This window comes from Aulonocara stuartgranti (assembly GCF_965226115.1).
Source record: "Aulonocara stuartgranti genome assembly, chromosome: 16".
Classification (NCBI taxonomy): Eukaryota; Metazoa; Chordata; class Actinopteri; order Cichliformes; family Cichlidae; genus Aulonocara; species Aulonocara stuartgranti.
Genome location: NC_138952.1, coordinates 34,597,297 through 34,623,886, shown reverse-complemented (window position 1 = coordinate 34,623,886; position 26,590 = coordinate 34,597,297). Strand labels below are relative to the sequence as shown.

The window sequence follows — 26,590 nt, the reverse complement described above, 5'->3', positions numbered from 1 at the left end:
GTCAAAGTTGGCCTCTGTGCTTTTTCAGTGTTGGAAAGACTCTTTCTTGCACTGAGATCTGCTTATTGTAAATATCTTGTACTTGTTTGAACACCTTTTAATGTCAAAGTTGGCCTCTGTGCTTTTGCAGTGTTAGAAAGACTCTTTCTTGCACTGAGGGCTGCTTATTGTAAATATCTTGTACTTGTTTGAACACCTTTTAATGTCAAAGTTGGCCTCTGTGCTTTTTCAGTGTTAGAAAGACTCTTTCTTGCACTGAGGGCTGCTTATTGTAAATATCTTGTACTTGTTTGAAGACCTTTTAATGTTAAAGTTGGCCTCTTTGCTTTTTCCGTGTTGGAAAGACTCTTTCTTGCACTGAGGTCTGCTTATTGTAAATATCTTGTACTTGATTTTACACCTTTTAATGTCAAAGTTGGCCTCTGTGCTTTTGCAGTGTTGGAAAGACTCTTTCTTGCACTGAGGTCTGCTTATTGTAAATATCTTGTACTTGATTTTACACCTTTTAATGTCAAAGTTGGCCTCTGTGCTTTTGCAGTGTTGGAAAGGCTCTTTCTTGCACTGAGGTCTGCTTATTGTTAATATATTGTACTTGTTTGAACACCTTTTAATGTTAAAGTTGGCCTCTTTGCTTTTTCCGTGTTGGAAAGACTCTTTCTTGCACCGAGGTCTGCTTATTGTAAATATCTTGTACTTGATTTTTACACCTTTTCATGTCAAAGTTGGCCTCTGTGCTTTTTCCGTGTTGGAAAGACTCTTTCTTGCTCTGAGGTCTGCTTATTGTGAATATCTTGTACTTGTTTTTACACCTTTTCATGTCAAAGTTGGCCTCTGTGCTTTTTCCGTGTTGGAAAGACTCTTTCTTGCACTGAGGGCTGCTTATTGTGAATATCTTGTACTTGTTTGAACACCTTTTAATGTCAAAGTTGGCCTCTGTGCTTATCAATGTTAGAAAGACTCTTTCTTGCACTGAGGTCTGCTTATTGTAAATATCTTGTACTTGTTTGAACACCTTTTAATGTCAAAGTTGGCCTCTGTGCTTATCAGTGTTGGAAAGACTCTTTCTTGCACTGAGGTCTGCTTATTGTAAATATCTTGTACTTGTTTGAACACCTTTTAATGTCAAAGTTGGCCTCTGTGCTTTTTCAGTGTTGGAAAGACTCTTTCTTGCAATGAGGTCTGCTTATTGTAAATATCTTGTACTTGTTTGAACACCTTTTAATGTCAAAGTTGGCCTCTGTGCTTATCAGTGTTGGAAAGGCTCTTTCTTGCACTGAGGTCTGCTTATTGTAAATATCTTGTACTTGTTTTTACACCTTTTCATGTCAAAGTTGGCCTCTGTGCTTTTTCAGTGTTGGAAAGACTCTTTCTTGCACTGAGGTCTGCTTATTGTAAATATCTTGTACTTGTTTGAACACCTTTTCATGTCAAAGTTGGCCTCTGTGCTTATCAGTGTTGGAAAGACTCTTTCTTGATTTGAGGTCTGCTTATTGTAAATATCTTGTACTTGTTTGAACACCTTTTAATGTCAAAGTTGGCCTCTGTGCTTTTTCAGTGTTGGAAAGACTCTTTCTTGCACCGAGGTCTGCTTATTGTAAATATCTTGTACTTGTTTGAACACCTTTTAATGTCAAAGTTGGCCTCTGTGCTTATCAGTGTTGGAAAGGCTCTTTCTTGCACTGAGGTCTGCTTATTGTAAATATCTTGTACTTGTTTGAACACCTTTTAATGTCAAAGTTGGCCTCTGTGCTTATCAGTGTTGGAAAGGCTCTTTCTTGCACTGAGGTCTGCTTATTGTAAATATCTTGTACTTGTATTTACACCTTTTCATGTCAAAGTTGGCCTCTGTGCTTTTTCAGTGTTGGAAAGACTCTTTCTTGCACTGAGGTCTGCTTATTGTAAATATCTTGTACTTGTTTGAACACCTTTTAATGTCAAAGTTGGCCTCTGTGCTTATCAGTGTTGGAAAGGCTCTTTCTTGCACTGAGGTCTGCTTATTGTAAATATCTTGTACTTGTTTGAACACCTTTTAATGTCAAAGTTGGCCTCTGTGCTTATCAGTGTTGGAAAGGCTCTTTCTTGCACTGAGGTCTGCTTTTTGTAAATATCTTGTACTTGTTTTTACACCTTTTAATGTCAAAGTTGGCCTCTGTGCTTTTCAGTGTTGGAAAGACTCTTTCTTGCACCGAGGTCTGCTTATTGTAAATATCTTGTACTTGTTTTTACACCTTTTAATGTCAAAGTTGGCCTCTGTGCTTATCAGTGTTGGAAAGGCTCTTTCTTGCACTGAGGTCTGCTTTTTGTAAATATCTTGTACTTGTTTTTACACCTTTTAATGTCAAAGTTGGCCTCTGTGCTTTTCAGTGTTGGAAAGACTCTTTCTTGCACCGAGGTCTGCTTATTGTAAATATCTTGTACTTGTTTGAACACCTTTTAATGTCAAAGTTGGCCTCTGTGCTTATCAGTGTTGGAAAGGCTCTTTCTTGCACTGAGGTCTGCTTTTTGTAAATATCTTGTACTTGTTTTTACACCTTTTAATGTCAAAGTTGGCCTCTGTGCTTATCAGTGTTGGAAAGGCTCTTTCTTGCACTGAGGTCTGCTTATTGTAAATATCTTGTACTTGTTTTTACACCTTTTAATGTCAAAGTTGGCCTCTGTGCTTTTTCAGTGTTAGAAAGACTCTTTCTTGCACTGAGGGCTGCTTATTGTAAATATCTTGTACTTGTTTGAAGACCTTTTAATGTTAAAGTTGGCCTCTTTGCTTTTTCCGTGTTGGAAAGACTCTTTCTTGCACTGAGGGCTGCTTATTGTAAATATCTTGTACTTGTTTGAACACCTTTTAATGTCAAAGTTGGCCTCTGTGCTTTTTCAGTGTTAGAAAGACTCTTTCTTGCACTGAGGGCTGCTTATTGTAAATATCTTGTACTTGTTTGAACACCTTTTAATGTCAAAGTTGGCCTCTGTGCTTTTTCAGTGTTAGAAAGACTCTTTCTTGCACTGAGGGCTGCTTATTGTAAATATCTTGTACTTGTTTGAACACCTTTTAATGTCAAAGTTGGCCTCTGTGCTTTTTCAGTGTTAGAAAGACTCTTTCTTGCACTGAGGGCTGCTTATTGTAAATATCTTGTACTTGTTTGAACACCTTTTAATGTCAAAGTTGGCCTCTGTGCTTTTTCAGTGTTAGAAAGACTCTTTCTTGCACTGAGGGCTGCTTATTGTAAATATCTTGTACTTGTTTGAAGACCTTTTAATGTTAAAGTTGGCCTCTTTGCTTTTTCAGTGTTAGAAAGACTCTTTCTTGCACTGAGGGCTGCTTATTGTAAATATCTTGTACTTGTTTGAACACCTTTTAATGTCAAAGTTGGCCTCTGTGCTTTTTCAGTGTTAGAAAGACTCTTTCTTGCACTGAGGGCTGCTTATTGTAAATATCTTGTACTTGTTTGAAGACCTTTTAATGTTAAAGTTGGCCTCTTTGCTTTTTCCGTGTTGGAAAGACTCTTTCTTGCACTGAGGTCTGCTTATTGTAAATATCTTGTACTTGATTTTACACCTTTTAATGTCAAAGTTGGCCTCTGTGCTTTTGCAGTGTTGGAAAGACTCTTTCTTGCACTGAGGTCTGCTTATTGTAAATATCTTGTACTTGTTTGAACACCTTTTAATGTCAAAGTTGGCCTCTGTGCTTATCAGTGTTGGAAAGGCTCTTTCTTGCACTGAGGTCTGCTTATTGTAAATATCTTGTACTTGTTTGAACACCTTTTAATGTTAAAGTTGGCCTCTTTGCTTTTTCCGTGTTGGAAAGACTCTTTCTTGCACCGAGGTCTGCTTATTGTAAATATCTTGTACTTGATTTTTACACCTTTTCATGTCAAAGTTGGCCTCTGTGCTTTTTCCGTGTTGGAAAGACTCTTTCTTGCACTGAGGTCTGCTTATTGTGAATATCTTGTACTTGATTTTTACACCTTTTCATGTCAAAGTTGGCCTCTGTGCTTTTTCCGTGTTGGAAAGACTCTTTCTTGCACTGAGGTCTGCTTATTGTGAATATCTTGTACTTGTTTGAACACCTTTTAATGTCAAAGTTGGCCTCTGTGCTTATCAATGTTAGAAAGACTCTTTCTTGCACTGAGGTCTGCTTATTGTAAATATCTTGTACTTGTTTGAACACCTTTTAATGTCAAAGTTGGCCTCTGTGCTTATCAGTGTTGGAAAGACTCTTTCTTGCACTGAGGTCTGCTTATTGTAAATATCTTGTACTTGTTTGAACACCTTTTAATGTCAAAGTTGGCCTCTGTGCTTTTTCAGTGTTGGAAAGACTCTTTCTTGCAATGAGGTCTGCTTATTGTAAATATCTTGTACTTGTTTGAACACCTTTTAATGTCAAAGTTGGCCTCTGTGCTTTTTCAGTGTTGGAAAGACTCTTTCTTGCAATGAGGTCTGCTTATTGTAAATATCTTGTACTTGTTTGAACACCTTTTAATGTCAAAGTTGGCCTCTGTGCTTTTTCAGTGTTGGAAAGACTCTTTCTTGCACCGAGGTCTGCTTATTGTAAATATCTTGTACTTGATTTTTACACCTTTTCATGTCAAAGTTGGCCTCTGTGCTTTTTCCGTGTTGGAAAGACTCTTTCTTGCACTGAGGTCTGCTTATTGTGAATATCTTGTACTTGTTTGAACACCTTTTAATGTCAAAGTTGGCCTCTGTGCTTATCAATGTTAGAAAGACTCTTTCTTGCACTGAGGTCTGCTTATTGTAAATATCTTGTACTTGTTTGAACACCTTTTAATGTCAAAGTTGGCCTCTGTGCTTATCAGTGTTGGAAAGACTCTTTCTTGCACTGAGGTCTGCTTATTGTAAATATCTTGTACTTGTTTGAACACCTTTTAATGTCAAAGTTGGCCTCTGTGCTTTTTCAGTGTTGGAAAGACTCTTTCTTGCAATGAGGTCTGCTTATTGTAAATATCTTGTACTTGTTTGAACACCTTTTAATGTCAAAGTTGGCCTCTGTGCTTATCAGTGTTGGAAAGGCTCTTTCTTGCACTGAGGTCTGCTTATTGTAAATATCTTGTACTTGTTTTTACACCTTTTCATGTCAAAGTTGGCCTCTGTGCTTATCAGTGTTGGAAAGACTCTTTCTTGCACTGAGGTCTGCTTATTGTAAATATCTTGTACTTGTTTGAACACCTTTTCATGTCAAAGTTGGCCTCTGTGCTTTTTCCGTGTTGGAAAGACTCTTTCTTGCACTGAGGTCTGCTTATTGTAAATATCTTGTACTTGTTTGAACACCTTTTCATGTCAAAGTTGGCCTCTGTGCTTTTTCAGTGTTGGAAAGACTCTTTCTTGCACTGAGGTCTGCTTATTGTAAATATCTTGTACTTGTTTGAACACCTTTTCATGTCAAAGTTGGCCTCTGTGATTTTTCAGTGTTGGAAAGACTCTTTCTTGCACTGAGGTCTGCTTATTGTGAATATCTTGTACTTGTTTGAACACCTTTTAATGTCAAAGTTGGCCTCTGTGCTTATCAGTGTTGGAAAGACTCTTTCTTGATTTGAGGTCTGCTTATTGTAAATATCTTGTACTTGTTTGAACACCTTTTAATGTCAAAGTTGGCCTCTGTGCTTTTTCAGTGTTGGAAAGACTCTTTCTTGCACTGAGGTCTGCTTATTGTGAATATCTTGTACTTGTTTGAACACCTTTTAATGTCAAAGTTGGCCTCTGTGCTTTTTCAGTGTTGGAAAGACTCTTTCTTGCACTGAGGTCTGCTTTTTGTAAATATCTTGTACTTGTTTTTACACCTTTTCATGTCAAAGTTGGCCTCTGTGCTTATCAGTGTTGGAAAGACTCTTTCTTGCACTGAGGTCTGCTTATTGTAAATATCTTGTACTTGTTTTTACACCTTTTCATGTCAAAGTTGGCCTCTTTGCTTTTTCAGTGTTGGAAAGACTCTTTCTTGCAATGAGGTCTGCTTATTGTAAATATCTTGTACTTGTTTGAACACCTTTTAATGTCAAAGTTGGTCTCTGTGCTTTTTCAGTGTTGGAAAGACTCTTTCTTGCACTGAGGTCTGCTTATTGTAAATATCTTATACTTGTTTTTACACCTTTTCATGTCAAAGTTGGCCTCTGTGCTTATCAGTGTTAGAAAGACTCTTTCTTGCACTGAGGTCTGCTTATTGTTAATATATTGTACTTGTTTGAACACCTTTTAATGTTAAAGTTGGCCTCTTTGCTTTTTCCGTGTTGGAAAGACTCTTTCTTGCACTGAGGTCTGCTTATTGTGAATATCTTGTACTTGTTTTTACACCTTTTCATGTCAAAGTTGGCCTCTGTGCTTTTTCAGTGTTGGAAAGACTCTTTCTTTCACTGAGATCTGCTTATTGTAAATATCTTGTACTTGTTTGAAGACCTTTTAATGTCAAAGTTGGCCTCTTTGCTTTTTCCGTGTTGGAAAGACTCTTTCTTGCACTGAGCTCTGCTTATTGTAAATATCTTGTACTTGATTTTTACACCTTTTCATGTCAAAGTTGGCCTCTGTGCTTTTTCAGTGTTGAAAATACTCTTTCTTGCACTGAGGTCTGCTTATTGTAAATATCTTGTACTTGTTTTTACACCTTTTCATGTCAAAGTTGGCCTCTGTGCTTATCAGTGTTGGAAAGACTCTTTCTTGCACTGAGGTCTGCTTATTGTAAATATCTTGTACTTGTTTGAACACCTTTTAATGTCAAAGTTGGCCTCTGTGCTTATCAGTGTTAGAAAGACTCTTTCTTGCACTGAGGTCTGCTTATTGTTAATACATTGTACTTGTTTGAACACCTTTTAATGTTAAAGTTGGCCTCTGTGCTTTTTCAGTGTTGAAAAGACTCTTTTTTGCACTGAGGTCTGCTTATTGTAAATATCTTGTACTTGTTTGAACACCTTTTAATGTCAAAATTGGCCTCTGTGCTTTTTCAGTGTTGGAAAGACTCTTTTTTGCACTGAGGTCTGCTTATTGTAAATATCTTGTACTTGTTTGAAGAGCTTTTAATGTCAAAGTTGGCCTCTGTGCTTTTTCAGTGTTAGAAAGACTCTTTCTTGCACTGAGGTCTGCTTATTGTTAATATATTGTACTTGTTTTTATACCTTTTAATGTCAAAGTTGGCCTCTGTGCTTTTTCCGTGTTGGAAAGGCTCTTTCTTGCACTGAGGTCTGCTTATTGTAAATATCTTATACTTGTTTGAACACCTTTTCATGTCAAAGTTGGCCTCTGTGCTTTTTCAGTGTTGGAAAGACTCTTTCTTGCACTGAGGTCTGCTTATTGTAAATATCTTGTACTTGTTTGAACACCTTTTCATGTCAAAGTTGGCCTCTGAGCTTATCAGTGTTGGAACGACTCTTTCTTGCACTGAGGTCTGTTTATTGTAAATATCTTGTACTTGTTTTTACACCTTTTCATGTCAAAGTTGGCCTCTGTGCTTATCAGTGTTGGAAAGACTCTTTCTTGCACTGAGGTCTGCTTATTGTAAATATCTTGTACTTGTTTTTACACCTTTTCATGTCAAAGTTGGCCTCAGTGCTTGTCAGTGTTGGAACGACTCTTTCTTGCACTGAGGTCTGCTTATTGTAAATATCTTGTACTTGTTTGAACACCTTTTCATGTCAAAGTTGGCCTCTGAGCTTATCAGTGTTGGAACGACTCTTTCTTGCACTGAGGTCTGCTTATTGTAAATATCTTGTACTTGTTTTTACACCTTTTAATGTCAAAGTTGGCCTCTGTGCTTGTCAGTGTTGGAAAGACACGTTTTTGCACTGAGATCTGCTTATTGTAAATATCTTGTACTTGTTTGAAGACCTTTTAATGTTAAAGTTGGCCTCTTTGCTTTTTCCGTGTTGGAAAGACTCTTTCTTGCACTGAGGGCTGCTTATTGTAAATATCTTGTACTTGTTTTTACACCTTTTCATGTCAAAGTTGGCATCTGTGCTTTTTCCGTGTTGGAAAGACTCTTTCTTGCACTGAGGGCTGCTTATTGTAAATATCTTGTACTTGTTTGAACACCTTTTCATGTCAAAGTTGGCATCTGTGCTTTTTCCGTGTTGGAAAGACTCTTTCTTGCACTGAGGTCTGCTTATTGTAAATATCTTGTACTTGTTTGAAGACCTTTTAATGTTAAAGTTGGCCTCTGTGCTTTTTCAGTGTTGAAAAGACTCTTTCTTGCACTGAGGTCTGCTTATTGTAAATATCTTGTACTTGTTTGAACACCTTTTCATGTCAAAGTTGGCGTCTGTGCTTTTTCAGTGTTAGAAAGACTCTTTCTTGCACTGAGGTCTGCTTATTGTAAATATCTTGTACTTGTTTGAACACCTTTTCATGTCAAAGTTGGCGTCTGTGCTTTTTCAGTGTTAGAAAGACTCTTTCTTGCACTGAGGTCTGCTTATTGTTAATATCTTGTACTTGTTTTTATACCTTTTAATGTCAAAGTTGGCCTCTGTGCTTTTTCCGTGTTAGAAAGGCTCTTTCTTGCACTGAGGTCTGCTTATTGTAAATATCTTGTACTTGATTTTACACCTTTTCATGTCAAAGTTGGCCTCTGTGCTTATCAGTGTTGGAAAGACTCTTTCTTGCACTGAGGTCTGCTTATTGTAAATATCTTGTACTTGATTTTACACCTTTTAATGTCAAAGTTGGCCTCTGTGCTTATCAGTGTTGGAAAGACTCTTTCTTGCGCTGAGGTCTGCTTATTGTAAATATCTTGTACTTGTTTGAACACCTTTTAATGTCAAAGTTGGCCTCTGTGCTTATCAGTGTTGGAAAGACTCTTTCTTGCACTGAGGGCTGCTTATTGTAAATATCTTGTACTTGTTTTTACACCTTTTAATGTCAAAGTTGGCCTCTGTGCTTATCAGTGTTGGAAAGACTCTTTCTTGCGCTGAGGTCTGCTTATTGTAAATATCTTGTACTTGTTTGAACACCTTTTAATGTCAAAGTTGGCCTCTGTGCTTATCAGTGTTGGAAAGACTCTTTCTTGCGCTGAGGTCTGCTTATTGTAAATATCTTGTACTTGTTTGAACACCTTTTAATGTCAAAGTTGGCCTCTTTGTTTTTTCCGTGTTGGAAAGACTCTTTCTTGCACTGAGGTCTGCTTATTGTAAATATCTTGTACTTGATTTTACACCTTTTAATGTCAAAGTTGGCCTCTTTGCTTTTTCAGTGTTGGAAAGACTCTTTCTTGCACTGAGGTCTGCTTATTGTAAATATCTTGTACTTGATTTTACACCTTTTCATGTCAAAGTTGGCCTCTGTGCTTATCAGTGTTGGAAAGACTCTTTCTTGCACTGAGGTCTGCTTATTGTAAATATCTTGTACTTGTTTTTACACCTTTTAATGTCAAAGTTGGCCTCTGTGCTTATCAGTGTTTGAAAGACTCTTTCTTGCACTGAGGTCTGCTTATTGTAAATATCTTGTACTTATTTGAACACCTTTTAATGTCAAAGTTTGCCTCTGTGCTTTTTCAGTGTTGGAAAGACTCTTTCTTGCACTGAGGTCTGCTTATTGTAAATATCTTGTACTTGATTTTACACCTTTTAATGTCAAAGTTGGCCTCTGTGCTTTTTCAGTGTTGGAAAGACTCTTTCTTGCACTGAGGTCTGCTTATTGTAAATATCTTGTACTTATTTGAACACCTTTTAATGTCAAAGTTGGCCTCTGTGCTTATCAGTGTTGGAAAGACTCTTTCTTGCACTGAGGTCTGCTTATTGTAAATATCTTGTACTTGTTTGAACACCTTTTAATGTCAAAGTTGGCCTCTGTGCTTTTTCAGTGTTGGAAAGACTCTTTCTTGCACTGAGGTCTGCTTATTGTAAATATCTTGTACTTGTTTGAACACCTTTTCATGTCAAAGTTGGCCTCTGTGCTTTTTCAGTGTTGGAAAGACTCTTTCTTGCACTGAGGTCTGCTTATTGTAAATATCTTGTACTTGTTTGAACACCTTTTCATGTCAAAGTTGGCCTCTGTGCTTATCAGTGTTGGAAAGACTCTTTCTTGCACTGAGGTCTGCTTATTGTAAATATCTTGTACTTATTTGAACACCTTTTAATGTCAAAGTTGGCCTCTGTGCTTATCAGTGTTGGAAAGACTCTTTCTTGCACTGAGGTCTGCTTATTGTAAATATCTTGTACTTGTTTGAACACCTTTTAATGTCAAAGTTGGCCTCTTTGTTTTTTCCGTGTTGGAAAGACTCTTTCTTGCACTGAGGTCTGCTTATTGTAAATATCTTGTACTTGATTTTTACACCTTTTCATGTCAAAGTTGGCCTCTGTGCTTTTTCAGTGTTGGAAAGACTCTTTCTTGCACTGAGGTCTGCTTATTGTAAATATCTTGTACTTGTTTGAACACCTTTTAATGTCAAAGTTGGCCTCTGTGCTTTTTCAGTGTTGGAAAGACTCTTTCTTGCACTGAGGTCTGCTTATTGTAAATATCTTGTACTTGATTTTACACCTTTTAATGTCAAAGTTGGCCTCTTTGCTTTTTCAGTGTTGGAAAGACTCTTTCTTGCACTGAGGTCTGCTTATTGTAAATATCTTGTACTTGTTTGAACACCTTTTAATGTCAAAGTTGGCCTCTGTGCTTGTCAGTGTTGGAAAGACACGTTTTTGCACTGAGGTCTGCTTATTGTAAATATCTTGTACTTGTTTGAACACCTTTTAATGTCAAAGTTGGCCTCTGTGCTTTTTCAGTGTTGGAAAGACTCTTTCTTGCACTGAGGTTTGCTTATTGTAAATATCTTGTACTTGTTTTTACACCTTTTCATGTCAAAGTTGGCCTCTGTGCTTGTCAGTGTTGGAAAGACACGTTTTTGCACTGAGGTCTGCTTATTGTAAATATCTTGTACTTGTTTGAACACCTTTTAATGTCAAAGTTGGCCTCTGTGCTTTTTCAGTGTTGGAAAGACTCTTTCTTGCACTGAGGCCTGCTTATTGTAAATATCTTGTACTTGTTTGAACACCTTTTAATGTCAAAGTTGGCCTCTGTGCTTATCAGTGTTGGAAAGACTCTTTCTTGCACTGAGGTCTGCTTATTGTAAATATCTTGTACTTGTTTTTACACCTTTTATGTCAAAGTTGGCCTCTGACCTTATCAGTGTTGAAAAGACTCTTTCTTGCACTGAGGTCTGCTTATTGTAAATATCTTGTACTTGTTTTTACACCTTTTAATGTCAAAGTTGGCCTCTGTGCTTTTTCAGTGTTGGAAAGACTCTTTCTTGCACTGAGGTCTGCTTATTGTAAATATCTTGTACTTGTTTTTACACCTTTTCATGTCAAAGTTGGCCTCTGTGCTTTTTCAGTGTTGGAAAGACTCTTTCTTGCACTAAGGTCTGCTTATTGTAAATATCTTGTACTTGTTTGAACACCTTTTAATGTCAAAGTTGGCCTCTGTGCTTATCAGTGTTGGAAAGACTCTTTCTTGCACTGAGGTCTGCTTATTGTAAATATCTTGTACTTGTTTGAACACCTTTTCATGTCAAAGTTGGCCTCTGTGCTTCTGCAGTGTTAGAAAGACTCTTTCTTGCACTGAGGGCTGCTTATTGTAAATATCTTGTACTTGTTTGAAGACCTTTTAATGTTAAAGTTGGCCTCTGTGCTTTTTCAGTGTTGGAAAGACTCTTTCTTGCACTGAGGTCTGCTTATTGTAAATATCTTGTACTTGTTTGAAGACCTTTTAATGTCAAAGTTGGCCTCTGTGCTTTTTCCGTGTTGGAAAGGCTCTTTCTTGCACCGAAGTCTGCTTATTGTAAATATCTTGTACTTGTTTGAACACCTTTTCATGTCAAAGTTGGCCTCTGTGCTTCTGCAGTGTTAGAAAGACTCTTTCTTGCACTGAGGGCTGCTTATTGTAAATATCTTGTACTTGTTTTTACACCTTTTCATGTCAAAGTTGGCCTCTGTGCTTATCAGTGTTGGAAAGACTCTTTCTTGCACTGAGGTCTGCTTATTGTAAATATCTTGTACTTGTTTGAAGACCTTTTAATGTCAAAGTTGGCCTCTGTGCTTGTCAGTGTTGGAAAGACTCTTTCTTGCACTAAGGTCTGCTTATTGTAAATATCTTGTACTTGTTTGAACACCTTTTCATGTCAAAGTTGGCCTCTGTGCTTTTTCATTGTTGGAAAGGCTCTTTCTTGCACTGAGGCCTGCTTATTGTAAATATCTTGTACTTGTTTGAACACCTTTTAATGTCAAAGTTGGCCTCTGTGCTTTTTCATTGTTGGAAAGGCTCTTTCTTGCACTGAGGCCTGCTTATTGTAAATATCTTGTACTTGTTTGAACACCTTTTAATGTCAAAGTTGGCCTCTGTGCTTTTTCAGTGTTGGAAAGACTCTTTCTTGCACTGAGGCCTGCTTATTGTAAATATCTTGTACTTGTTTGAACACCTTTTCATGTCAAAGTTGGCCTCTGTGCTTTTTCATTGTTGGAAATGCTCTTTCTTGCACTGAGGTCTGCTTATTGTAAATATCTTGTACTTGTTTGAACACCTTTTAATGTCAAAGTTGGCCTCTGTGCTTTTTCAGTGTTGGAAAGACTCTTTCTTGCACTGAGGCCTGCTTATTGTAAATATCTTGTACTTGTTTGAACACCTTTTAATGTCAAAGTTGGCCTCTGTGCTTATCAGTGTTGGAAAGACTCTTTCTTGCACTGAGGTCTGCTTATTGTAAATATCTTGTACTTGTTTTTACACCTTTTATGTCAAAGTTGGCCTCTGACCTTATCAGTGTTGGAAAGACTCTTTCTTGCACTGAGGTCTGCTTATTGTAAATATCTTGTACTTGTTTGAACACCTTTTCATGTCAAAGTTGGCCTCTGTGCTTTTTCATTGTTGGAAAGACTCTTTCTTGCACTGAGGGCTGCTTATTGTAAATATCTTGTACTTGTTTGAAGACCTTTTAATGTCAAAGTTGGCCTCTGTGCTTCTGCAGTGTTAGAAAGACTCTTTCTTGCACCGAAGTCTGCTTATTGTAAATATCTTGTACTTGTTTGAAGACCTTTTCATGTCAAAGTTGGCCTCTGTGCTTTTTCCGTGTTGGAAAGACTCTTTCTTGTACCGAAGTCTGCTTATTGTAAATATCTTGTACTTGTTTTTACACCTTTTCATGTCAAAGTTGGCCTCTGTGCTTATCAGTGTTGGAAAGGCTCTTTCTTGCACTGAGGTCTGCTTATTGTAAATATCTTGTACTTGTTTTTACACCTTTTAATGTCAAAGTTGGCCTCTGTGCTTGTCAGTGTTGGAAAGACTCTTTCTTGCACTGAGGTCTGCTTATTGTAAATATCTTGTACTTGTTTGAACACCTTTTCATGTCAAAGTTGGCCTCTGTGCTTTTTCATTGTTGGAAAGACTCTTTCTTGCACTGAGGTCTGCTTATTGTAAATACCTTGTACTTGTTTTTACACCTTTTCATGTCAATGTTGGCCTCTGTGCTTATCAGTGTTGGAAAGACTCTTTCTTGCACTGAGGTCTGCTTATTGTAAATATCTTGTACTTGTTTGAACACCTTTTATGTCAAAGTTGGCCTCTGTGCTTTTTCAGTGTTGGAAAGACTCTTTCTTGCACTGAGGTCTGCTTATTGTAAATACCTTGTACTTGTTTTTACACCTTTTCATGTCAATGTTGGCCTCTGTGCTTATCAGTGTTGGAAAGACTCTTTCTTGCACTGAGGTCTGCTTATTGTAAATATCTTGTACTTGTTTTTACACCTTTTATGTCAAAGTTGGCCTCTGTGCTTTTTCAGTGTTGGAAAGACTCTTTCTTGCACTGAGGTCTGCTTATTGTAAATATCTTGTACTTGTTTTTACACCTTTTATGTCAAAGTTGGCCTCTGACCTTATCAGTGTTGAAAAGACTCTTTCTTGCACTGAGGTCTGCTTATTGTAAATATCTTGTACTTGTTTTTACACCTTTTAATGTCAAAGTTGGCCTCTGTGCTTTTTCAGTGTTGGAAAGACTCTTTCTTGCACTGAGGTCTGCTTATTGTAAATATCTTGTACTTGTTTTTACACCTTTTCATGTCAAAGTTGGCCTCTGTGCTTTTTCAGTGTTGGAAAGACTCTTTCTTGCACTGAGGTCTGCTTATTGTAAATATCTTGTACTTGTTTGAACACCTTTTCATGTCAAAGTTGGCCTCTGTGCTTATCAGTGTTGGAAAGACTCTTTCTTGCACCGAAGTCTGCTTATTGTAAATATCTTGTACTTGTTTGAACACCTTTTCATGTCAAAGTTGGCCTCTGTGCTTATCAGTGTTGGAAAGACTCTTTCTTGCACTGAGGGCTGCTTATTGTAAATATCTTGTACTTGTTTGAAGACCTTTTAATGTCAAAGTTGGCCTCTGTGCTTTTTCCGTGTTGGAAAGACTCTTTCTTGCACCGAAGTCTGCTTATTGTAAATATCTTGTACTTGTTTGAACACCTTTTCATGTCAAAGTTGGCCTCTGTGCTTTTTCATTGTTGGAAAGACTCTTTCTTGCACTGAGGTCTGCTTATTGTAAATATCTTGTACTTGTTTGAACACCTTTTCATGTCAAAGTTGGCCTCTGTGCTTCTGCAGTGTTAGAAAGACTCTTTCTTGCACTGAGGGCTGCTTATTGTAAATATCTTGTACTTGTTTGAAGACCTTTTAATGTTAAAGTTGGCCTCTGTGCTTATCAGTGTTGGAAAGGCTCTTTCTTGCACTGAGGTCTGCTTATTGTAAATATCTTGTACTTGTTTTTACACCTTTTCATGTCAAAGTTGGCCTCTGTGCTTTTTCATTGTTGGAAAGACTCTTTCTTGCACTGAGGTCTGCTTATTGTAAATATCTTGTACTTGTTTTTACACCTTTTAATGTCAAAGTTGGCCTCTGTGCTTATCAGTGTTGGAAAGGCTCTTTCTTGCACTGAGGTCTGCTTATTGTAAATATCTTGTACTTGTTTTTACACCTTTTCATGTCAAAGTTGGCCTCTGTGCTTTTTCATTGTTGGAAAGACTCTTTCTTGCACTGAGGTCTGCTTATTATAAATATCTTGTACTTGATTTTTACACCTTTTAATGTCAAAGTTGGCCTCTGTGCTTTTTCAGTGTTGGAAAGACTCTTTCTTGCACTGAGGTCTGCTTATTATAAATATCTTGTACTTGATTTTTACACCTTTTAATGTCAAAGTTGGCCTCTGTGCTTTTTCAGTGTTGGAAAGACTCTTTCTTGCACTGAGGTCTGCTTATTATAAATATCTTGTACTTGTTTGAACACCTTTTAATGTCAAAGTTGGCCTCTGTGCTTTTTCAGTGTTAGAAAGACTCTTTCTTACACTGAGGTCTGCTTATTGTAAATATCTTGTACTTGATTTTACACCTTTTAATGTCAAAGTTGGCCTCTGTGCTTATCAGTGTTGGAAAGACTCTTTCTTACACTGAGGTCTGCTTATTGTAAATATCTTGTACTTGTTTGAACACCTTTTAATGTCAAAGTTGGCCTCTGTGCTTATCAGTGTTAGAAAGACTCTTTCTTGCACTGAGGTCTGCTTATTGTGAATATATTGTACTTGTTTTTATACCTTTTAATGTCAAAGTTGGCCTCTGTGCTTATCAGTGTTGGAAAGACTCTTTCTTACACTGAGGTCTGCTTATTGTAAATATCTTGTACTTGTTTGAACACCTTTTAATGTCAAAGTTGGCCTCTGTGCTTATCAGTGTTAGAAAGACTCTTTCTTGCACTGAGGTCTGCTTATTGTGAATATCTTGTACTTGTTTTTACACCTTTTAATGTCAAAGTTGGCCTCTGTACTTATCAGTGTTAGAAAGACTCTTTCTTGCACTGAGGTCTGCTTATTGTAAATATCTTGTACTTGTTTTTATACCTTTTAATGTCAAAGTTGGCCTCTGTGCTTCAGCAGTGTTAGAAAGACTCTTTCTTGCACTGAGGTCTGCTTTTTGTAAATATCTTGTACTCTTACTTATTGGTTTTCATTATGTGAATAACTTGAAAATCTTAGCTCAAACAGCTGCAAAACCCAGCACGGGGATATTGAATTCTATAAGATGAAGCCATGAACATGTGAATCTGAATCTTCTATCAAAAGTTACACCGATTTATATGAAGTTGTGCAAAAACGCTTTCTTTCGCCAAGACAGTGCGTTTCTCACTGTTACATGCATTTGAATGGGGAACTCGCACGAAACAAAGCATAGGTTTTCATTATGTGAATAACTTGAAAATCTTAGCTCAAACAGCTGCAAAACCTGTTTGCCCAGCAACAAAAACAGAAACAAATCAATCTGTATAAAAAAAATGGTACGATAAGGGCATCTGGTCAGTGATGCATTTGTTAAATGATAGAGGTAAAATTTTATTAGAAGATTTCACCACCAATTATAATCTGTAAATAAATAACAAAGAATTTCAAAAAATTACTAAGGCTATCCCTCAAAACATTCTTTGTACAGCATATAATCTTTGTCAAAACCCTGACTATAGATCCCCTGACCTCCCTGAACTCTTGGTAAATGGGCATAACATTACAGCTAACAGTCTAAAAAACTCCCAAATTAGGGAATTATTTACTAATGTTTTTCCCTTATAGATCCAATCCAAATTCCATCTCACATCTGTTCTCCGGTGATCAAAAAGAGATCAGAAAAAATTACCTAAAACTTCCCATTCCTCCCAAAGTTAAGGAGGTCCACTACAAAATACTCTCTGGTATTTACCCTTCCAAAGAATTTCTCAGACGTCGCTTTGCTATTGATAATAATTCTTGCTCTTTTTGTGATGGGGATATTGAATCAACAGAACATTTATTTTATGATTGTATATTCTGTAAAGCCCCTTGGAACGATGTGCACTACTGGCACTTTCCAAAGATTCCAAACTTACTTGAATTTTCTAAAAATGATATTATCTTTGGTTCTCTAAGAAAAGAAAAGAAGCTTGAAAATGTTTTAAATGTAATAATTATTATGGGGAAATTCGTCATTCACAAATGTCGTTTTCTGAAAACTTTTCACAAAGAACTCTGCCTCTTCCTCTCATCTGTTAAATTTATTGACAAAAAACAAGCTCTGGTCCTGAATCATATGATTATTGAACTAGATCTGCAAGAAATCCCTAAAGCATAATGTCTTTTTTTTTTTTTTTTGTTTTGTTTGTGTCATGATCCTGGGTCCTTTTGACCCAGCGTTTTGTGTTTTCTCTTCGCGATTTTGGTTCTGTTCTCTAATTGGTGTTTACCCTGTTCCCCCCCGTGTGTTCCTGTTTTATTGTGAAGGTCTGTGTCTTATGTGAGTGTTTTCAGTTTGCCTCCCTGGTCTCGTCATGTTAATCACTCCCAGCTGTGTCTCCCACCTGTGTGTAATCTCCCTGTGTTCTGAGTGTATTTAAGTTGTATTTTCTGTCTTAGTAATCGCTGGTTCGTCTGTGTTGTTTCCCCTCGGTCTCCCTGCGTCTCCCCGTATGTATTTTTCCGGACCTCCCTGCATCCTCATTCTGGTTTGTCTTATTAGTTTACCCAGTTTAGGTTTCCGGTTTCATGTTTTGTCGCCACCGCTGTTTGTACTTACACCCCTGTAAATAAACACTCACCTGCACCAGAGCTGCCGCCTTTTGGGTCCTTACTACAAATCCACACGGCTTGCCCCGCAAACCGTGACAGTTTGTTTGCTTTGATTCTGTTTGGGGTTTGATTTTATTTTTATTTTTTTTGTTGTTGTTTGTACTTCCTGTTCATTATCTATCTTTTATGGCTGTATCCCAATTCAGGGTCTGCAGCCTTAAAGTACGCATTTCAAGGCCGATTACGTCACAGCGGCGCGCCGAAGGCTGTCCCAATTCAAAGGCTGCTCAAAATGCGGCCCTGAAATGCGTCCTTCATTTCCCTGAATTTTAAGGACGTGACGATGTAGACTTCGTGGCCCAACATATCCCAGAATGCATAGCGCGGCGGTGGGTGTGGATAATTTTGCTGGAAAAAAAACGGCGGATGGGGGTGCCCGAAGAGTAAACTTTAAGTAAGTACTGAATATTGATAGGTTTTTAGCTTGAACCCATCCGCTGGAACGTTGAAGACAATATAATTACACTGCAAAGCAAGATACGAGTAGGCAAAGTTCTTCATGTTATTCGTGCACGGGAGAAAACCGAAGAGGCGCCGTTCCCTCGCCTGACCCCAGTTGCTCTCGTCCGCTCTCCCGTACCACTGTTCTTTTTATTGAGGTTACATGAATATGCATAGGTTCATTAACATATGACGTCTACATAGGTATACATGTGAACAAAGAATACTGTGTGTGTGTGTGTGTGTGTGTGAGGTCAAGGTGTGACCCTGTGAAGACTCCCCAAACGCTGGTGCTAGGAGCGGGTCCATCTGAACAAAAGGCTCTTATACTTAAACAGATATACGTGTGTTTGCTATACCATATATCAACAAGAGAAGATACGACCTCTCCTAGGAGGTGTGATCTACGCCAGAACACTCTGTAGAGGGAGTGAACGCACTCCCCCTTCATGCTACACAGAGCTGTTACAGACCTCCTAGGATGAGACATTCTTTCAATCTACAATTGATTATACACCTCTAAGCATATATGGTTAAATATTTCTAAGCATAAATGACAATGAACAATACAAATCTAACATTTCCCCCCTTTTTGACCTTTATGCTTGAAAAGTTCCCAGTTATGAATACTTCATGTCTGACAGTTTCAATGCAAACATTTTTATACACAGCATATGTCAATCACCTTAAATTACTGAAAAAGTACACAGTTTAACAAATGTATTAGCAGTTATCCCATTACTCATTGATCTCATCCAATGGCAAATTGCATCCTACAAACAAACAAAGAAATTGTTAATTCAATAGTGAAAATAAGAAAGTAACATTTTCAAAAATATCTCAGCTTGGTGATGCTTCCTCCGGGTGTGCACATCACATGTCTCTCTGCAGAGTGGTTTGAGTTCTGCAGGGCGTCAGTAATGTCTCTTCCAGTTGTTTCCATCATTGTCCATAGGACCAGAGTCCAAATGTATGTAGAATAGACATTCAAACATACCAGTTGGTTTTGTTGTTTGTCAACATGGGTCTCAGCTATCATGAAAGCTGCAGACCTCTCAGCACTCTAGTTTTATGGCCTCTACCTTCGTCTTGTGAGGGGAATATTTATGAATCCTCCACTGTCCACGCTCTGCAGAAAAACCTCTCTGTGGAAAGGGTGCTGGGTTCCGTTATCTTACTGCTGTTGTGATCCCAGCAGCCTTCAGAGTGTCATCGTATGCACAGTACAGTGGCACAGCATTAGGTGATGTTCATAGGAAACTGCTGTCATCACCACCATAGCTTCCGGTTCCTGTGCTTTCACAGAATCATGATGTCATCCTTAGATTCCCTCTGCGTTGTCGATGGAGCTTGGCACGCTCCCCTCATCCCTCGAGTTTACATGTTCTAACGCTGCTGAAGGTTTAAGGCAGAGCACGTCGTACACCTTAGTTGTCTTCCTCAGCATCAATATTGAATCTTTCATTTTATTTAAAATCTTGCTGTGGGAAGTCTCCTCTTGATCTCCTGGAAGCTCAGTAGCACAGCTCTCTGTGTGATGTCTGCTGTGCTGAAGATGATCTCTGATCCTCCTGAAGTCTCTCTCCTGGCCTCAGCTCCCATCTTGTGGACGATCCTCTCAGGCACTCCTTCTCGTCACGCATAGTCCTGATTTTGGGCCTGCTGGACCTGTCTCAAAACACTCAGCTTCTCTGCCTTCCTCCTGGTTCAGCTGATTCAGCCGTCACGCCTCGCACTTGGTTGCCCTAGAGTTGATCAGAGGCTGGAGGTTGAAGTGCGAGCTTACCCTACGGGGGCTCAATCAGCACTCCCCCCTCACCACTGAAACAACCAAGTGTGAGATTTCTCTATTGTGCTGTCTTGAGGGTGCTGGGGTTTCCTGGGACCTCGACCTCTTTGCAGTGGCTCTGATAAGTTTGCAGGCAGTTTCATGGTCCTTGCTGTGGCTCCGAGGTCTGATCTCATGATGGGCCCCAACCAGCTCGACCTTTGAACTCAACCACTGCCTGGGCTGTCAGTTATGCCTGGAATGGTTCTCGCTTCTCACTGGGCCTCTGAAGATTCCTCAGGAGATTACTGCTGCACCTGTATTTCCTTGCTAGGAGGAAAAACTTCTATTTGGAGAGCATGTCAACAATCATCAAACCACATTCTTTAGTTCAGTGAACTTCACTTATAGGCCATCAAAGCCTCATCTGAACATGGATGCACCACTTGCATAGGTTTAATACTTGTAAATAAACGGTTAATCACACAAATCACTGCAACAATAATAGAAAACATTGTTTAATGTTAATTCCTGGACCCCACCTCTTGACGCATGGACACTCTCATGCGTCAACTCACCAAACCTGGATCCCTGTCATAAAGAAAAAGGTTAGCTAGATCATGTCCCAGGCAACATCAGGGCATCTCCGCTGGAGTAGCTCCGTAACCCTGCAATAAAAGATGTTAGCGTGTTTTGCATATTAAGTTTGCTTAACACCTGGCTCTGCCAGGAGCCTGCATACACACCATCATGGCCTGGAAACAAGATCTGGAAATGAAATCAAACTTCACACTCGTAAACAATTGTATCATAAGAACAATAAGCATTCAACATCAGCAAGACAAGTGTCATGTGCAGGTTTTCTCAAATCAGTAAACTACAATTATTTCCATAAGTCGCCTCGGACATGGATAATCCCATGTACTCAGGCAACATTAACGTAATCGGTGACTGCTCTTAAGCAAAGTCACTCCGCTCATATATTACTATGGGCTCAAAGTGGCCAGCTAAGAGCCCATATTCAACTTTTCCATAAACACTGCATCTCCTATCTGTTTTTCTCATGTCACTTGTCCGCTTCCGCTGAATCTTCCACATGCAGTCTCAGAAAAACAAACATTAGCAATACACATTGACTGTGGTCAGACGCAGGTCAGACACAGGTCAACAGGTTCCAGAGGTGCCATAAAAAAGACCATAAAATCAACCATCCATTGCTGTGGAAAGAATGTTATTCATATCATCAAAGTAACCGTCACATTTTCCCAAAAACACAGTGTAACAGCATCACCACTCATAACCTATAAACACAGTTTTCTTCACACATAAACCCAGAAATCCTGTAGTAGGAAAAAACATCAACCAGTTGTCCTGGTATAAATCGCATCATCAATTCACATGAAGAACTGGCATGCTGTAAGAATGTAAAAGAAATGCAAATGTTAGCGCTGCGCAGACGTATTGTCACGGAGGAGCAGGGAGGACTCGGCGCAGACTGAAATCTCAGAAAAACAGGTTTATTTACACACTCCAGGTGCACTATATACAGGTGAAGGAGAAGGGGGCCAGGGTTCCCAGGGGTGCAGAGAGGAGTCGGGAAAAGCGTCCAGAGTCCCCAAACCAAGCACGAGAAATCTGCATACAGAGAACAAGAGTTAGCACAGAACTTTCACGGACAGAGCTCAAAACTGGCTGAGGCTAAAGTAGCACTGACGAGCGTTACTCAATAGTCCAGCGGCGAGGTGCTCTCAGTCACTGCCTTAAGTAGCGGGAGCAAACAAGGTGAGGAGCCACAGGTGATTGCCTACAGGTGGTGGAGGCCGGGAGCTCACAATGAGCTCCGCCCAGGCAGCGAGCAGAGAGAGAGGAGAGAGAGAATAGACAAAACATAACATGTAGCCACACAGGGCCAGCCGAGCAGGCACGGGGACCATGACACGTATACACACTTTCTCACAGTTTCCTCTGTGAGCAACACAAGGTAGTGAATAACACCCCTGGTAGATGCACAGACACAGAAAGTGGCACTTAAAAGGTTAAATGATCACGCAACCTCGAATGTTGCTGTCATCTTCCGCTCCCGTAAAAGGAAACACACATAGATTCATCTGCACCTTTGTCAAGTGGGGTTTAACTTCACACAGTCGTGTTACATCAGTAAAGTCTTGTCAGCTTTTGTCAGCATTTACCAGTCAGTCAGTTTTTTTTTTTCTTTCACTCATTCATTCATGCATTCTTTCTTTGCTGATAGTGGAACCTATCGTCGCATTTAGTTTCCACTTCCAGCAAAATGACGTCATCTCAAAAAGAAAAAGAACTTTAGATCGGATTACATCGCTGAATCCTTTTTAGGCCGGGGCTTTCATTTAATATTGTCCCAATAAGTAGCTTTCTCCTGAGCCCATTTCAACGTGGAGAAAACTCACTTGTAACGGCTTTCTCGACAGGTCGTATAGCACTTTTAATTCCCGACGTGCAGATCTGCTTAAAGAAAAGAAATAGACAAACAAAATCAGTGCCTGTTCAAAAGATAAAAATGAAAAAATAACAGAGATTATCAAACCAAACTCTCAGTGCACTGTAAAAGTATCAAAATAAAAAGGCCTTGTTAAGTCATGACACAAACTCCTCATCAACTTCACAACAGGAGAAGAATCATCAGCTAGATTCACTCCAAATCAACCATCAGCTGCACAACACACAACATAACCCTAATGTCATATTAGCTATGAGTTTAATCACCAGGTCTGTGCTCTTCACTCATTTAGGCCACAGATCTATTTTATTCAATTTTTCCTTTTTCCCTTCATCATAAAACATGTGACATGCTGTCATGCACTTCACAAAAGAAGTTTGTTCTGACGTATTCAGAGTTGTGTATCTAAATACAGGATTTACTCGCACATCAAAACAGGAAACTCAGTGTTTTAGAGTCTCCACACAACACACAACAAACTCCAACACATCTCATTCACTCGTGCTAGAATTCAATCACCTTTCATTAATCTAAGAACGATCAACTAATTTGCATATCAGCTATTAACCCACTAAGTTGACAGGACGACAGAAATGCATGTTCAAAATAGTATCACAAAAGACAATTTCCCTCATACAGTAAATTACTTGTGCTGCATCAATCAAGCAGGAAGCTTCTCCCAATTTACTATATTAACAACTAAATTTATTGTCTGATCACTGGTTGGTCAAACCAGAATCTTTTTTCCCACAAAAGTTAAACTGTTGTCCTGCAACCTAGAGAGTCAATTTTTTGCATTGGATAAATTCAGTGTTTGATAACAAGTGTCTGCTAAATTGACACTATTTTAACACTGATGAAAGATAACAAGCTAATTTTCATTGCATGGGTGTTTGTGTTATTAGGCAGGTTTAATGCATGTCTGTGGAGCTGCATCTCCAGCAGAGCATGTTCTTAAACCTGCCTTTCCTACACACTTCTCTACTATTATTTAATCATTTCTTAACTAATGTGCTATGAGTCTTCATGAGTTATTTTGTGTTTGGAATTGTTAGTAGGGTTAATGCATGTTCTGCTTGTTTGTGTGATTTTGTATGTTTCTATTTTCGCAGTGTTTCAGACTCCTTCACAATTTTCCAACTTAAGCAGTCAGTTTTCTTTTCCCCAGGTTTGCTAACCCAAATTTTGATTTCCCACATTAAATAATTCCTATGTGTTCTCACCTAGTCTTCTCACTCTGTTGTCCTCTCACTCTGTTGTCCTCTCCCACTTCAACAGTCCAACAGCTGGCAGTTCTCCTTCAGCTTTGTCCTGTGTTTCACTGTCTCTTCTTGCCATTTTACTCCACAGGTGGCAAATGTCAAACTCCAACAGTCTCCTCAGTTCTCCTCAAATGTTCTTGTCACATGCACAGTGAAGTTTCAGCTTGTTGTAAACACAGTGCCATTCATCCGATCAGTCAGGATGATGGGTTTGCTCTTCTTCTCTGATGCTGTTTGTCCGCACTGCTGCTTTTGCTGGGACTCTTTGTTCAGGACTTTGCTGCTGTCTCTTTATCTGCCATGTTATTGCTCTTTGGAGCTGCATTCGTTATCTTCAGGGAGGAGTGAGCACTTGCTTGTGAGGTTGAGAGACACATACACATTGCGCTTTAAATAAGTCAGCCAGAAACTTGGCCTGCATGTTTCCAATGATGTTAAACTATAACTCTCTTCCGACTGCTGCATGTGGAAAATTGATTCAGGTCTGCTTTTCACCTGAAAGTGACAAACTAAGACATTTTCATTATTATCATCGCTGCTTAACCAACACACATCTCTCTCTCTCTCTCTCTCTCTCTCTGTGTTTTTGTGAACAATCCTTTCTTAAAAGCAGAAAATGAAATTGTGGTTGTTTTTGGCTGATCAACACAAAACCTTTTCCCTATGATTATTTTTCATCTACAATATAAATTCTTTCTCTTTTTCATCTGCATAAATAAATCACATGGCTGATGATACCATGGTGATCCATAAATATGATCACCAGTTTATTTAATTATTTTTAACCCAACAAAACAAATAAACAAAAACATGATGCTGATGCTACACACACACGAGTCAAGGTGCAGGAAAACTGCTCATGGAAACGCTGCACACTCATAGCTCTGTTTCCCTCTCTTTGAGTAGTTCTCAGACAGCTCTTGATCTGATAATGTGTAGCTTGCTCATCAGCTCAGAGGAAAAAACCCCGCAACGCAACATCACGCAGTAGTTGCATGCTCTGCCCACAGCGGCAAAGTCTTACACTTTCATATTCAATACAGCTTCTCCATCATGTACTTTTAGATGTGCCATACAGGGTTCAGCATATTAGTTGTTTTCACAGGTGTGCTGTATATCTCAACAACGGCTCATAATAAGACGACAGTCTTTCACACAGAACAAGTGCCTCTATGCACTTCATTAGTTCAAATATTTGCCTATATCACTTCACCTCATATGTCATTGTACTGAATTTGAGCAACCACAAGCTTAATGTAGATTACTTTTAACAACTATCCACCTCAATTACGTCTGTGGTCTGGCACACAGGCTGTTGTCGATCAGGGCAAGCTAAAGAGTTAACATTTTGTGTCAGCAAGGGGGTGGGGGAAAGCCATTCACCACAGCACATCTCAAGTGCTGCTGATGTGGCAGGCCTTCTCCACACGCTCTTCAAGGCTGGTGTGTTTTCTGAAAACTTCTCTCTCATCTTTATTTAAATACTTTGTGCTGCCAGGAGCAAAGTCCAGCACAAACGTCTGTCTCCCTCCGACTCACTCTTGGTTGCTTAGAAACCCATGATAATAACAACAGTCGGTGTCACAGACCACGTGTTCTGCTCCGCACACACTCACACACAGCAACAACAAAAACGACGATGACAACAATGACAACAACACAAAATAGGCCTATTGTCCAGCACAATCTGGACCCTGCGGAACTTCTCAACACCCCACTGAGCGGTGGAGAACTCACTACAGTACCCCACACAGCGGTCTGTATTTCGCCCCACTAAGACGGCGAACAAAAAAAAGTTCGAACTGCGCAACTCTGCGACTTAATGCTTCTGTACAAAAAACCCCACTGAGCGGCTTTGTACATCGCCCCACTTAGACGGCAAATTTTAGCCCCACTGAGCGGCCACGGACAACTCCCCACTGAGCGGCGAAGACGTACAAACAATTTTATCCCCACTGAGCGGCCACGGACAACGCCCCACTGAGCGGCGAAGACGTACAGTTATAGAGTTGGACTCTAAACTTACTCGGTGTTGCTTAGCGTGTAATATCAGCCTCGAACAGCTGGTGTGATTATGCGAACGTGCACCCGGTCAAATCCTTCTGCTCACCGGACCTGGAGTACCTGATGATTAAGTGCCGGCCATTCTGGCTACCGAGGGAATTTACAGCAGTGATTATTACGGCTGTTTACATACCCCCACAAGCCGACACTGACCGTGCACTCAGGGAACTGTACAGCGTGATCAGCAGTGAGGAAACCGCACACCCAGAGGCAGCGTTTATCACAGCCGGAGACTTTAATAAGGGAAACCTGAAGAAAGTCTCACCAAAACTCCATCAACACATCCTTTTTAACACACGTGGAAACCGGCTACTCGACCACTGTTACACCTCTTTCCGGGATGCGTACAAAGCCCTCCCCCGCGCCCCATTCGGCCAATCAGATCACTGCTCCATCCTGCTCCTGCCCGCCTATAGGCAGAAGCTGAAACAGGAAGCTCCAACCCGGAGGGCGGTGCACTGTTGGACGGACCAATCGGAGTCTGCGCTGCGGGACTGTTTTGATCACGCGGACTGGGAAATGTTTCACGTGGCCGCCAGAGACATTGATGAGTACACAGACTCAGTCTGTGGATTTATCAGGAAATGCGTGGAAGATGTCGTCCCATCCAGAACAGTTAAATCCTTCCCAAATCAAAAACCCTGGATTAACAGAGATGTTCGCGCGGCACGGAACACCGCCTTTGCCTCCGCGAACACATCGGACTACAAACACGCACATTACCAACTCCGGAAGACGATCAAAGCAGCCAAACGTGAGTACAGGGACAGGGTGGAGCAACAGTTTGACAACCCTCGGAGTATGTGGCAGGGACTAAACACGATCACAGACTTTAGAGGGAAACCATCCTGTGTGAGGATCTAAACGTATTCTACGCTAGATTCGACACAGCGAACACCATGAGACCGGACAGTGTGCGTACCGCGGATGACGTCAGTGCGCACACTGTGTCTGAGGAGGATGTGCGGAAGTGCTTCAGGAAG

The 26,590-nt window shown here is 39.6% G+C and overlaps 1 long non-coding RNA gene across 1 annotated transcript; it reads right to left on the bottom strand.

Annotated features, from left to right (window-relative positions):
- Positions 1-18,681: 18,681 nt before the first annotated feature.
- On the bottom strand, positions 18,682-21,611 carry LOC309690754. The gene is made up of 2 exons (XR_014271806.1): positions 21,520-21,611; positions 18,682-21,440 (listed from the first exon to the last, which is right to left on the bottom strand). It is a non-coding gene; the product is annotated as an uncharacterized lncRNA (long non-coding RNA).
- Between the last annotated feature and the right edge of the window lie 4,979 nt (positions 21,612-26,590).